The sequence below is a fragment of the Pimephales promelas genome, chromosome 2 (assembly GCF_988280905.1).
Source record: "Pimephales promelas chromosome 2, fPimPro1.hap1.1, whole genome shotgun sequence".
NCBI classification, from domain to species: Eukaryota; Metazoa; Chordata; class Actinopteri; order Cypriniformes; family Leuciscidae; genus Pimephales; species Pimephales promelas.
The window spans coordinates 31,708,583-31,722,003 of NC_142770.1; the positions used below are offsets into that span (position 1 = coordinate 31,708,583).

General features: G+C 39.9%; 2 protein-coding genes across 2 annotated transcripts in view; both read left to right on the forward strand.

Moving 5' to 3' along the window:
* The window catches only part of LOC120488318 (NACHT, LRR and PYD domains-containing protein 3-like), a 239,598-nt gene that overhangs the window by 153,394 nt on the left and 72,783 nt on the right, over positions 1 to 13,421 (forward strand). The window lies entirely within an intron of this gene.
* LOC148997187 (uncharacterized) overlaps positions 1 to 13,421 on the forward strand; it is an 87,635-nt gene that overhangs the window by 36,716 nt on the left and 37,498 nt on the right. The window lies entirely within an intron of this gene.

Sequence of the window (13,421 nt, forward strand, 5' to 3'; positions counted from 1 at the left end):
GAATAGACAGAAAGACGTTGATGATATCTACAATGTTAATTCCGGACAGGCAAACTTAGCTTTTAAATGTTAAAAGGGCTTGCCATACAGGGACGTAGGCTCAGAGAGAGGCTCACCATATTCAAACCAAAATATCTGACTTCCTCTTGGTCCGAGCTAATGACTATGTATTAGAAAGTTGTCCGGCTTGAGGAGTACAATGTATATAGCGATTTTTGTAACTGTAGATAAAACTAACAACCCCACTTTTGTCAAAAGGTGGCGCTATTTAGTCCTTGCACTATGCCCGTTTCTGAAACTTTGCACATGTCTACTGGCTAATAAATGTGATTTATCTGTTGAGTTTCAAGCAATTTCAATTTCAATTTCAATTTGACTGTTGAAAAGAAGTGCGCCGATTAGATACTCAGGATCGGTATCGGCTCTGACACTGCCATCTTTGACGAGGCTGATTCAAATTCTATATTGTGCATATATACTATTCTATGTTAGGCACAAAGGCACAAAAACTTTCTAAAGTACCATAAAGTTTTTGTGTACTGTATTATTAGTGTTCTGAAGCTATTATGTGATATAGAAATTAATATTTAAGTCATTAAATTCAAGAACACAAACTTTTCCCTCTCTGCGCCTGTCAGTCATTCACCATTCAACATTCAAACAGCACGTCACATTCGGTTACAGTCAATGATGAAACGATCTTCAAGATGATTGAATGTTAATCCTATTATACTGGATCTTTAAGATAAAGGTCTAAAGGTCTATATTTTCGAATGAAGAAACTTTTTCTTGCTGGACTTTATTGCTGTAACTTAATCGTATTACTTTCTACCGGGTGTCGGACGCTGTCGGTTAGATCACAACACTAGAGTCAGAGCACTATAATTGTTCTTCACGCACACAGTAACTGAAATTTAAAACCTTTAAAAGAAAAGGCTCAATAAACTATTGCATAGATAGATAATGTATAATACACTGTTCATAAATATGTATTTCCTTTGTGCTTTGAACTTTTCAATACGGACTCACTGCGCTGTAACTTCATGTGGCTTCAAGCACATCATTCTCCGCTCGGGATGCACATAAGTGCTTTGTGCTGCACCGTATTGGAGCCGTAATATCATAATGCAGTGACGTAATGACAGATTATTAATTGCCTTTCAATTATATGTTGCTGCGTCATTAAACATCTGTCCTATGCATTTCAAACATGTATAGCAGCCATGGCTATATGTTTTTATGATTTTTGTTATCTTGTTTTTCATGAATGTATTTTTCAAAAATAAGAGCAATGTGTATTATCTATTATTAATATGGTTTATAATAGCATTTTTGTCATAGATTATGACAAAGTAATCATATGATCCACCAGCGAGGAACCAGCAGAACAGAGTGAACATTCTTTCTGTTTAGTTCAATCCTACTTAATAGGAATTTATTTAAAATGCTCGCTCTACTCCACACCATTAATGTCTTGTGCGGACATCCGTATTTCGACTTTCGGTTGTAAGTAAGCGATTTAAAAGCTCCCAAGTCCCAGCGGAGTCACACGTTGATTAACCGGTGGGAATATACACAATAGGCCTACCTGATATTGAACACAAGAGGGCAGTATAGCACTACGTATGACTCAGATTATTATTTTTTTATGAATTTTACTACAATTCTGGCTGTTTTTGAATGTAAACATAATTCTTAAATGAAAAAAAGGAAAAATTGGGGAAGTTATAATATTTGTATAATTTAATTTAGAAACAAATGATGTATAATTACATTTTTAGAAGATATGAGGCTTTTAGTGTTTACTTTTTTGACATTACTTTAATATTTTGCCATAGTTGCACATGTCTACTGGCTAATAAATGTGATGTATCTGTTGAGTTTCAAGCAATTTCAAGCATGCTAAGAGTCCCAAAAGCATCAAAAAAGAATGTTAAAGTTTGATTCGTTGCCACGGCAACAGTATCAAAGATATCAAAAATTCTTTCACAGGTCTGCATCTGCCGTGTATTTACATTATACAGATGAAGTTTGAAGCAAATCGGTTAAAAATAAGAGAGTGGTTTCAAAGCATTTTGAAAGTGACACACTTCCTGCTGCCAGTTGGTGGCGCTATAACTTTGACTCACAATAGTCACATCCATGTGATCGGTCTCTTACAGCGAAAACACTGCTGAAGTTTCATCAAGATCAGTTAATGTATGCTGAAGTTATAACACACATCCTGTTTCATGTTTCTCGCCATAATTTCGTTTCCTCGCCACGGCCAAACCGTTCGAGATATAAAAAATCCATTGGCACCTTTTCATCCTTAATGTCTTGACTTCACGCTGATCGAGTTTTGTCGAATTTGGTTCAGTGCTCTAGGAGCAATACTTGAAATTCCATTGCATGTGTTTTAAACACAACCCTAAATAGCCGTCTTCCTGTTGGGCTGGGGTAAAAAGTAAGAGTGTGAAGTGTATATATGAAACGATGAGATCTATATGTGTACCGAGTTTCATATTATTACATGCAAGTGTGTTTGAGTTATGGACCAAATTTTCAGACCAAGTTTATTGACCAAGTTAATCTGATTAATAAACTAATTATATAAAACTATTGTCAATGCACTACAATTAAACTAGTTATATGCCTTTACTTATAAAAAATAAAAATAAAAACTTATTTAAAAAATACCAGGCTTGAGAAATGTATTTTCTTTATGCAGGTCATACACACAGCAGTGAAATGGTTAAGCCCCCTCCCCCTGCACACTCACACACACACACAGACAGCCAAACACAGAGACACAGAGACATATAGGCTCAGAGTGACCATATTCAAACAAAAATATCTGAGTTTCTGTGGGTCCTAGCTAATAAGTGTAAATTAGAAAGTTGTCCGACTCGAGGAGTACAATATACATACCAATTTTTGTAACTCTAGTTAAAACTAACAACCCCACTTTTGTCAAAAGGTGGCGCTACTGAGCCCTCACCACGCCCGTTTCTGAAACTTTTCACATGTCTACTGGCTAATAAATGTGATGTGTCTGTCGAGTTTCATGCATTTTGAAGCATGCTAAGGGTCTCAAAAGCATCCTAAAAGCATCCTAAAAGAAGGGTAAAGTTTGATGCGTCGCCACGGCAACAGTTTCAAAGATATCAAGAATCCATTCACAGGTCTACATCTGCCGTATGTTTACATTATACATATGAAGTTTGAAGCAAATCGGGTAAAAATAAAAGGGTGATTTCAAAGCATTTTGAAAGTGACACACTTCCTGCTGCCAGTTGGTGGCGCTATAACTTTGACTCACAATAGTCAAATCCATGTGATCGTCCTCTTACAGCAAACAGACTGCTGAAGTTTCATCAAGATCAGTTAATGTATGCTGAGGTTATAACACACTTCCTGTTTCACGTTTCTCGCCATGATTTCGTTTCCTCGCCACGGACAAACCGTTCGAGATATCAAAAATCCCCTCGCAAACTTTCATCCTCAATGTCTTGACTTCATGCTGACCGAGTTTCGTCGAATGTGGATCAAAGCTCTAGGAGGAGTATTTCAAATACCATTGCGAGCGTTTTACAAACAAACCTCAATAGCCGACTTCCTGTTGGGCTGGGGTAAAAAGTAAGAGCGCGAGGTATAGATGAAACGATGAGATCAACATTTGTACCGAGTTTCATATTATTACATGCAAGCGTGTTTGAGTTATGGACCGAGTGTTGGGACCCCGTTCCAGGGGGCGCTGACGAGCCCCCCTGCCACGCCCGGGTACCAGCTTCAGCCCGGCTCTGATGGCCGCGGGTTCTGACCCGTGTGCAAAGTTTCAAGAGTTTTTGAGCATGTTAAGGGCCCCAAAAGTGCCCAAAAGGTAGTAAAATAATAATAATTATAATAATAATAGTAAAGAAAAATAATCCCAAGGAAAACAATAGGGCCTTCGCCCTTTCAGGGCTTGGGCCCTAATTATAATAATAATAGTAAAGAAAAATAATCCCAAGGAAAACAATAGGGCCTTCGCCCTTTCAGGGCTTGGGCCCTAATAATCCTTAGGAAAACAATAGGGCCTTCGCCCTTTCAGGGCTTGGGCCCTAAATATAGCTGCGAGCAGCGATGGCGGGCCCAAGCCGGTGGCACCGCAACCCCTGGCTCCTTTAGTTACCTAAAGGCACCGGGGTGGCGGTGCCGAAGGCTTTGGCCCTTTCATGATTAAATGTTAAGACGGCTTGCCATAGTCTGTCATTTTGACTAGTCACAATTATGTTACAGATATCTTAAATGATAATACAAACTATCCAAAATGTAATTACGACTAGACAGAAAGACATTGTTGATATCTACAATGTTAATTTCCGGATAGGCAAACTTAGCTTTTAAATGTTAAAAGGGCTTGCCATACACGGACGTAGGCTCAGAGAGAGTATTCAAACCAAAATATCTGACTTCCTCTTGGTCTGAGCTAATGACTATGAATTAGAAAGTTGTCTGGCTTGAGGAGTACAATGTATATAACGATTTTTGTAACTGTAGATAAAAATAACAACCCCACTTTTGTCAAAAGGTGGCGCTATTTAGTCCCTGCACCATGCCCGTTTCTGAAACTTTGCACATGTCTACTGGCTAATAAATGTGATGTGTCTGTTGAGTTTCATGCAATTTCAAGCATGCTAAGAGTCTCAAAAGCATCCTAAAATAATTTCAAAGTTTGAAGCTTTGCCACGGCAACAGTTTAAAAGATATCAAGAATCCATTCCCAGGTCTACATCTACCGTATGTTTACATTATACAGATGAAGTTTTTCATCTGTTTTTCATCATTATACAGATGAAGTTTTTCATCTGTTTACATTATACAGATGAAGTTTTTCATTCATATTATTACATGCAAGCGTGTTTGATTTATGGACCAAGTTTTCGGACCCCGTTCCAGGGGGCGCTGTCTAGCCCCCCTGCCACGCCTAGGTACCATCTTCAGCCCGGGCCTGATGGCTGTGGGATATGACCTGTGTGCAAAGTTTCAAGAGTTTTCAAACCCGATAAGGGCCTCAAAAGCCATTAAGAGTCTCAAAATCATCAAAAAAAAAAAGAATTTTAAAGTTTGATGCGTTGCCACGGCAACAGTATCAAAGATATCAAGAATCCATTCACAGGTCTTCATCTGCCATGTATTTACATTATACAGATGAAGTTTGAAGCAAATCGGGTAAAAATAAGAGGTTGATTTCAAAGCATTTTGAAAGTGACACACTTCCTGCTGCCAGTTGGTGGCGCTATAACTTTGACTCGAAATAGTCTAATCCATGTGATCGTCCTCTTACAGCGAACACACTGATGAAGTTTCATCAAGATATGTTAATGTATGCTGAAGTTATAACACACTTCCTGTTTCACGTTTCTCGCCATAATTTCGTTTCCTCGCCACGGCCAAACCGTGTGAGATATCAAAAATCCCCTCACAAACTTTCATCCTCAATGTCTTGACTTCTTGCACACCGAGTTTGGTTGTGATTGGTAAACACATGCGTTGTAATTTGATGTATTTCTCCTAGGACAACTATTCAAACAACCCATAATTCTCAACTTCCATTTTAATTGTCGTAAAACTTAGAGCACGAAAGTTGTTTGGCCTGATGTGATCTATAATTGTACCGAGTTTCATATTAATTCACGCAAGTGTGTTTGATTTATGGACAAATGTTCGAATCCCAGTCCAGGGGGCGCTGTCGAGCCTCCCTGCCACGCCCGATGACCAGCTTCAGCCCGGCCCTGATGGCCATGGGTTCTGACCCGTGTGCAAAGTTTCAAGAGTTTTCGAGGATGTTAAGGCCCCCGAAAATGCCAGAGAAGTCGCACACAGCAAATAAAGGGTTAAAATTAACCTGACAGGCGCCCCTCCTCTCACTCACACAGAGAGACACTGAGAGACTGGCAAAATTCTAAGATTTTCTCTACATTCAAACAAAGATATCTGACTTTCTGTGGGTCCTAGCTAATGAGTGTCAATTAGAAAGTTGTCCGGCTCGAGGAGTACAATATACATACCGATTTTTGTAACTCTAGTTAAAACTAACAACCCCACTTTTGTCAAAAGGTGGTGCTACTGAGCCCTCACCACGCCCGTTTCTGAAACTTTGCACATGTCTACTGGCTAATAAATGTGATGTGTCTGTCGAGTTTCATGCGATTTGAAGCATGCTAAGGGTCTCAAAAGCATCCTAAAAGAATGGTAAAGTTTGATGCGTTGCCACGGCAACAGTTTCAAAGATATCAAGAATCCATTCACAGGTCTACATCTGCCGTATATTTACATTATACAGATGAAGTTTGAAGCAAATCGGGTAAAAATAAAAGGGTGATTTCAAAGCATTTTGAAAGTGACACACTTCCTGCTGCCAGTTGGTGGCGCTATAACTTTGACTCACAATAGTCACATCCATGTGATCGTCCTCTTACAGCGAACACACTGCTGAAGTTTCATCAAGATCAGTTAATGTATGCTGAAGTTATAACACACTTCCTGTTTCACGTTTCTCGCCATAATTTCGTTTCCTCGCCACGGCCAAACCGTTCGAGATATCAAAAATCCCCTCGTAAACTTTCATCCTCAATGCCTTGACTTCATGCTGACCGAGTTTCGTGCCGTGTGTTTGAATTCTCTAGGAGGAGTATTGCACATTCCATTGCGAGCGTTTTACAAACAAACCTCAATAGCCGACTTCCTGTTGGGCTGGGGTAAAAAGTAATAGTTTGAGGTATATATGAACGATGAGATCAACATGTGTACCGAGTTTCATATTATTACATGCAAGCGTGTTTGAGTTATGGACCAAGTGTTCGGACCCCGTTCCAGGGGGCGCTGTCTAGCCCCCCTGCCACACCCAGGTACCATCTTCAGCCCGGCTCTGATGGCTGTGGGATCTGACCTGTGTGCAAAGTTTCAAGAGTTTTCAAACCCGTTAAGGGCCCCAAAAGCCGCTAAGAGTCTCAAAATCATCAAAAAAAAAGAATTTTAAAGTTTGATGCGTTGCCACGGCAACAGTATCAAAGATATCAAGAATCCATTCACAGGTCTTCATCTGCTATGTATTTACATTATACAGATTAAGTTTGAAGCAAATCGGGTAAAAATAAGAGGGTGATTTCAAAGCATTTTGAAAGTGACACACTTCCTGCTGCCAGTTGGTGGCGCTATAACTTTGACTCACAATATTCACATCCATGTGATCGTCCTCTTACAGCAAACAAACTGCTGAAGTTTCATCAAGATCAGTTAATGTATGCTGAAGTTCTGACACACTTCCTGTTTCACGATTATCGCCATAAGTTCGTTTCCTCGCCACGGCCAAACCGTTCGAGATATCAAAAATCCCCTCGCAAACTTTCATCCTCAATGCCTTGACTTCATGCTGACCGAGTTTCGTGCCGTGTGTTTGAATTCTCTAGGAGGAGTACTTCAAATTCCATTGCGAGTGTTTTATGAACAACCCTAAATAACCGACTTCCTGTTGGGCTGGGGTAAAAAGTAATAGTTTGAGGTATATATGAACGATGAGATCAACATGTGTACCGAGTTTCATATTATTACATGCAAGCGTGTTTGAGTTATGGACCAAGTTTTCGGACCCCGTTCCAGGGGGTGCTGTCTAGCCCCCCTGCCACGCCCGGGTACCATCTTCAGCCCAGCCCTGATGGCCGCGGATTCTGACCCGTGTGCAAAGTTTCAAGAGTTTTTGAGCATGTTAAGGGCCCCAAAAGTGCCCAAATAGTCGTATAAATAATAATAATAATAATAATAATCGTTAGGAAAACAATAGGGCCTTCGCCCTTTCAGGGCTTGGGCCCTAATAATCCTAAGGAAAACAATAGGGCCTTCGCCCTTTCAGGGCTTGGGCCCTAAATATCTGAGTTTCTGTGGGTCCTAGTTAATAAGTGTAAATTAGAAAGTTGTCCAGCTCGAGGAGTACAATATACATACCGATTTTTGTAACTGTAGATAAAACTAACAACCCCACTTTTGTCAAAAGGTGGCGCTACTGAGCCCTCACCACACCCGTTTCTGAAACGTTGCACATGTCTACTGGCTAATAAATGTGATGTGTCTGTCGAGTTTCATGCAATTTGAAGCATGCTAAGAGTCTCAAAAGCATCCTAAAAGAATGGTAAAGTTTGATGCGTTGCCACGGCAACAGTTTCAAAGATATCAAGAATCCATTTACAGGTCTTCATCTGCCATGTATTTGCATTATACAGATGAAGTTTGAAGCAAATCGAGTTAAAATTAGAGGGTGATTTCAAAGCATTTTAAAAATGACACACTTCCTGCTGCCAGTTGGTGGCGCTATAACTTTGACTCACAATAGTCACATCCATGTGATCGTCCTCTTACAGCGAACACACTGCTGAAGTTTCATCAAGATCGGTTAATGTATGCTGAAGTTATGACACACTTTTTGTTTCACGTTTCTCGCCATAATTTCGTTTCCTCGCCACGGCCAAACCGTTCGAGATATCAAAAATCCCCTCGCAAACTTTCATCCTCAATGTCTTGACTTCACACTGACCGAGTTTCGTCGAATTTGGATCAAAGCTCTAGGAGGAGTATTAAAAATTCCATTGCGAGTGTTTTACGAACAACCCTAAATAGCCGACTTCCTGTTGGGCTGGAGTAAAAAGTAAAAGCGCGAGGTATAGATGAAACGATGAGATCAACATGTGTACCGAGTTTCATATTATTACATGCAAGCGTGTTTGATTTATGGACCAAGTGTTCGGACCCCGTTCCAGGGGGCGCTGTCGAGCCCCCCTGCCACGCCCGGGTACCAGCTTCAGCCCGGCTCTGATGGCCGCGGGTTCTGACCCGTGTGCAAAGTTTCAAGAGTTTTCGAGCATGTTAAGGGCCCCAAAAGTGCCCGAATAGTCGTTAGAAAAATAAAATAAAAAAAAAATAAAAAAATATAGCTGCGAGCAGCGATTGCGGGCCCAAGCCGGTGGCACCGCAACCCCGATGCCTTTAGTTACCCAAAGGCACCGGGATGGTGGTACCGCCGGCTTTGGCGCTTTATCGCTGCTCACAGCTATATTTATATTTAATATAAAGCCGGTGGCACCGCCACCTTGGTGCCTTTAGGGTTATTCTGTACGACGTGTAAAAACGTAACCCCCGCTTTGACTATCAAAAAGAAGTGTATTGTAGAGCTTGCATCAATGCGGACTCGATGCGCTGTGCGCTGTAACTCCATGTGGCTTTAAGCGCATCATTCTCCACTCGGGATGCGCATAAGCGTTTTGTGCCACACTGTACTGAGCCTTTCATATCATAATGCAGTGACGCAATGACAGATTATTAATTGCCTTTCTTGTTCTGTTCTATCTATTATATGTTGATAATAGATAGGACATAGCACTAAAAACCTCAAACAAAGCACTAAAAACTTAAGCTGTTTGCTGTGTAGTCTGAGAATGAGCTGTTTGATTTGCACCCTCTTCCTCTTCACTGTCCTCCATAAAAACCAGCTATTCAGGTCCATGTTGTTCTAGAAAGTTTGTATGTTGCTGCCTCAATTAACATCTCTGCTATACATTTAAAACATGGCTATATCTAAAATAATTTATCTTTTTGATTTTTGTTATCTTGTTTTTCATGAATATTTTACAACAATACAAAGAGCAATGTGTATTTTCCATTAATATAGTTTGTAATGGCTTTTTTTGTCATAGATTATAATCATATATTTTTTGGATTAGTTATTTATCTTTATAATGAAGTTGTCTGTATTAAGTAGATTGTGTTTTACACACACAAGAGTGATTTATTAGTTCAACACATAGTTATAGAAATTCTACTTTATCTAAAAAAAACCCTGCACTTTATATACACACACACACACACACACACCACACACACACACACACACACATAAATACATGTAAATAAAAATCCAAAAAAAAAAAAACATCAAATGTGTTTTTAGTCAGAGTATTATTTTATACAGAAACAAATATTTGTAATTCAGATAAGAATGAAGTTAGTGTTTTAAAATCTTAAGGAAAACAAATATATTGAAATATAGCACATGAATTTTAAATTCATTCAACTTCAATTACAAATACAATCTTACTTTTATTTAAAGCAAACTATACATTTAAAAGATGGGGGTTATATGCCTATTTTGTCATTTAAAAATATTGTTATGCAAAATTGTTATGCAAAAAGACAAGGACTTAGAGACAAGGACTTGTAGGAAAAATCGCAGCCAGCCACACACACACACACATAAACACAGACAACAGCCCTCCCCTCCCCACACAGACACACACACCCACACACACACACACACACACACACACACAGAGAGAGAGAGAGAGAGAGAGAGAGAGAGAGAGAGAGAGAGAATCGCAGGGGAAATAAATCCATTCAAACTACAATATCTGACTTTCTGTTGCTCAGAGCGAATGACTTTAAATTGGAAAGTTGATCGGCTTGACGAGAACAATATACGTGGTAAGTTTTGTAACTGTAGGTAAATTGAGCAAAGTTATAACACACTTTATGTGTCATTTTTTAGTCATAAAATTCATTTCCTCGCCACGGCCAGACCGTTCGAGATATCAAAAATCCGTCCGGAATTGAGCATCCTCAATGTCTTGACTTCATGCACACCGAGTTTGGTTGTGATTGGTAAACACATGCCTTGTGATTTGATGTATTTCTCCTAGGACAATTATTCAAACAACCCATAATTCATAATTCATAAATAACTTCCATTTGAACTGTCATAAAACTTAGAGCACGAAAGTTGTTTGGCCTGATGTGATCTTTAATTGTACCGAGTTTCATATTAATTCATGCAAGTGTGTTTGATTTATGGACAAATTTTTGAATCCCAGTCCAGGGGGCGCTGTCGAGCCGCCCTGCCACGCCCGGTTACCAGCTTCAGCCCGGCCCTGATGGCCATGGGTTCTGACCCGTGTGCAAAGTTTCAAGAGTTTTAGAGGATGTTAAGGCCCCCGAAAATGCCAGAGAAGTTGCACACAGCAAATAAAGGGTTAAAATTAACCTGACAGGCGCCCCTCCTCTCACTCACACAGAGAGACACTGAGAGACTGGCAAAATTCTGAGATTTTCTCTACATTCAAACAAACATATCTGACTTTCTGTGGGTCCTAGCTAATGAGTGTCAATTAGAAAGTTGTCCGGCTCGAGGAGTACAATATACATACTGATTTTTGTATAACTGTAGATAAAACTAACAACCCCACTTTTGTCAAAAGGTGGCGCTACTGAGCCCTCACCACACCCGTTTCTGAAACGTTGCACATGTCTACTGGCTAATAAATGTGATGTGTCTGTCGAGTTTCATGCAATTTGAAGCATGCTAAGAGTCTCAAAAGGATCCTAAAAGAATGGTAAAGTTTGATGCGTTGCCACGGCAACAGTTTCAAAGATATCAAGAATCCATTTACAGGTCTTCATCTGCCATGTATTTGCATTATACAGATGAAGTTTGAAGCAAATCGAGTTAAAATTAGAGGGTGATTTCAAAGCATTTTGAAAATGACACACTTCCTGCTGCCAGTTGGTGGCGCTATAACTTTGACTCACAATAGTCACATCCATGTGATCGTCCTCTTACAGCGAACACACTGCTGAAGTTTCATCAAGATCGGTTGATGTGTGCTGAAGTTATGATACACTTCCTGTTTCACGTTTCTCACCATAATTTTGTTTCCTCGCCACGGCCAAACCGTTCGAGATATCAAAAATCCCCTCGCAAACTTTCATCCTCAATGTCTTGACTTCACGCTGACCGAGTTTCGTCGAATTTGGATCAAAGCTCTAGGAGGAGTATTAAAAATTCCATTGCGAGTGTTTTACGAACAACCCTAAATAGCCGACTTCCTGTTGGGCTGGAGTAAAAAGTAAAAGCACGAGGTATAGATGAAACGATGAGATCAACATGTGTACCGAGTTTCATATTATTACATGCAAGCGTGTTTGATTTATGGACCAAGTGTTCGGACCCCGTTCCAGGGGGCGCTGTCTAGCCCCCCTGCCACGCCCGGGTACCATCTTCAGCCCGGCCCTGATGGCCGCGGGTTCTGACCCGTGTGCAAAGTTTCAAGAGTTTTTGAGCATGTTAAGGGCCCCAAAAGTGCCCGAATAGTCGTATAAATAATAATAATAATAATAAATATAGCTGCGAGCAGCGATGGCGGGCCCAAGCCGGTGGCACCGCAACCCCGGTTCCTTTAGTTACCTAAAGGCACCCGGGTGGCGGTGCCGAAGGCTTTGGCCCTTTCATGATTAAATGTTAAAACGGCTTGCCATACTCTGTCATTTCGACTAGTCACAATTATGTTACAGATGTCTTAAATGATAATACAAACTATCCAAAATGTAATTACGAATAGACAGAAAGACGTTGTTGATATCTACAATGTTAATTCCGGACAGGCAAACTTAGCTTTTAAATGTTAAAAGGGCTTGCCATACAGGGACGTAGGCTCAGAGAGAGGCTCACCATATTCAAACCAAAATATCTGACTTCCTCTTGGTCCGAGCTAATGACTATGTATTAGAAAGTTGTCCGGCTTGAGGAGTACAATGTATATACCGATTTTTGTAACTGTAGATAAAACTAACAACCCCACTTTTGTCAAAAGGTGGCGCTATTTAGTCCTTGCACATTGCCCGTTTCTGAAACTTTGCACGTCTACTGGCTAATAAATGTGATGTATCTGTTGAGTTTCAAGCAATTTCAATTTCAATTTGACTGTTGAAAAGAAGTGCGCCGATTAGATACTCAGGATCGGTATCGGCTCTGACACTGCCATCTTTGACGAGGCTGATTCAAATTCTATATTGTGCATATACTATTCTGTTAGGCACAAAGGCACAAAAACTTTCTAAAGTACCATAAAGTTTTTGTGTACTGTATTATTAGTGTTCTGAAGCTATTATGTGATATAGAAATTAATATTTAAGTCATTAAATTCAAGAACACAAACTTTTCCCTCTCTGCGCCTGTCAGTCATTCTCCATTCAGCATTCAAACAGCACGTCACATTCGGTTACAGTCAATGATGAAACGATCTTCAATGATTCAATGTTAATCCTATTATACTGGATCTTTAAGATAAAGGTCTAAAGGTCTATATTTTCGAATGAAGAAACTTTTTCTTGCTGGACTTTATTGCTGTAACTTAATCGTGTTACTTTCTACCGGGTGTCGGACGCTGTCGGTTAGATCACAACACTAGAGTCAGAGCACTATAATTGTTCTTCACGCACACAGTAACTGAAATTTAAAACCTTTAAAAGAAAAGGCTCAATAAACTATTGCATAGATAGATAATGTATAATACACTGTTCATAAATATGTATTTCCTTTGTGCTTTGAACTTTTCAATACGGACTCAATGCGCTGTAAC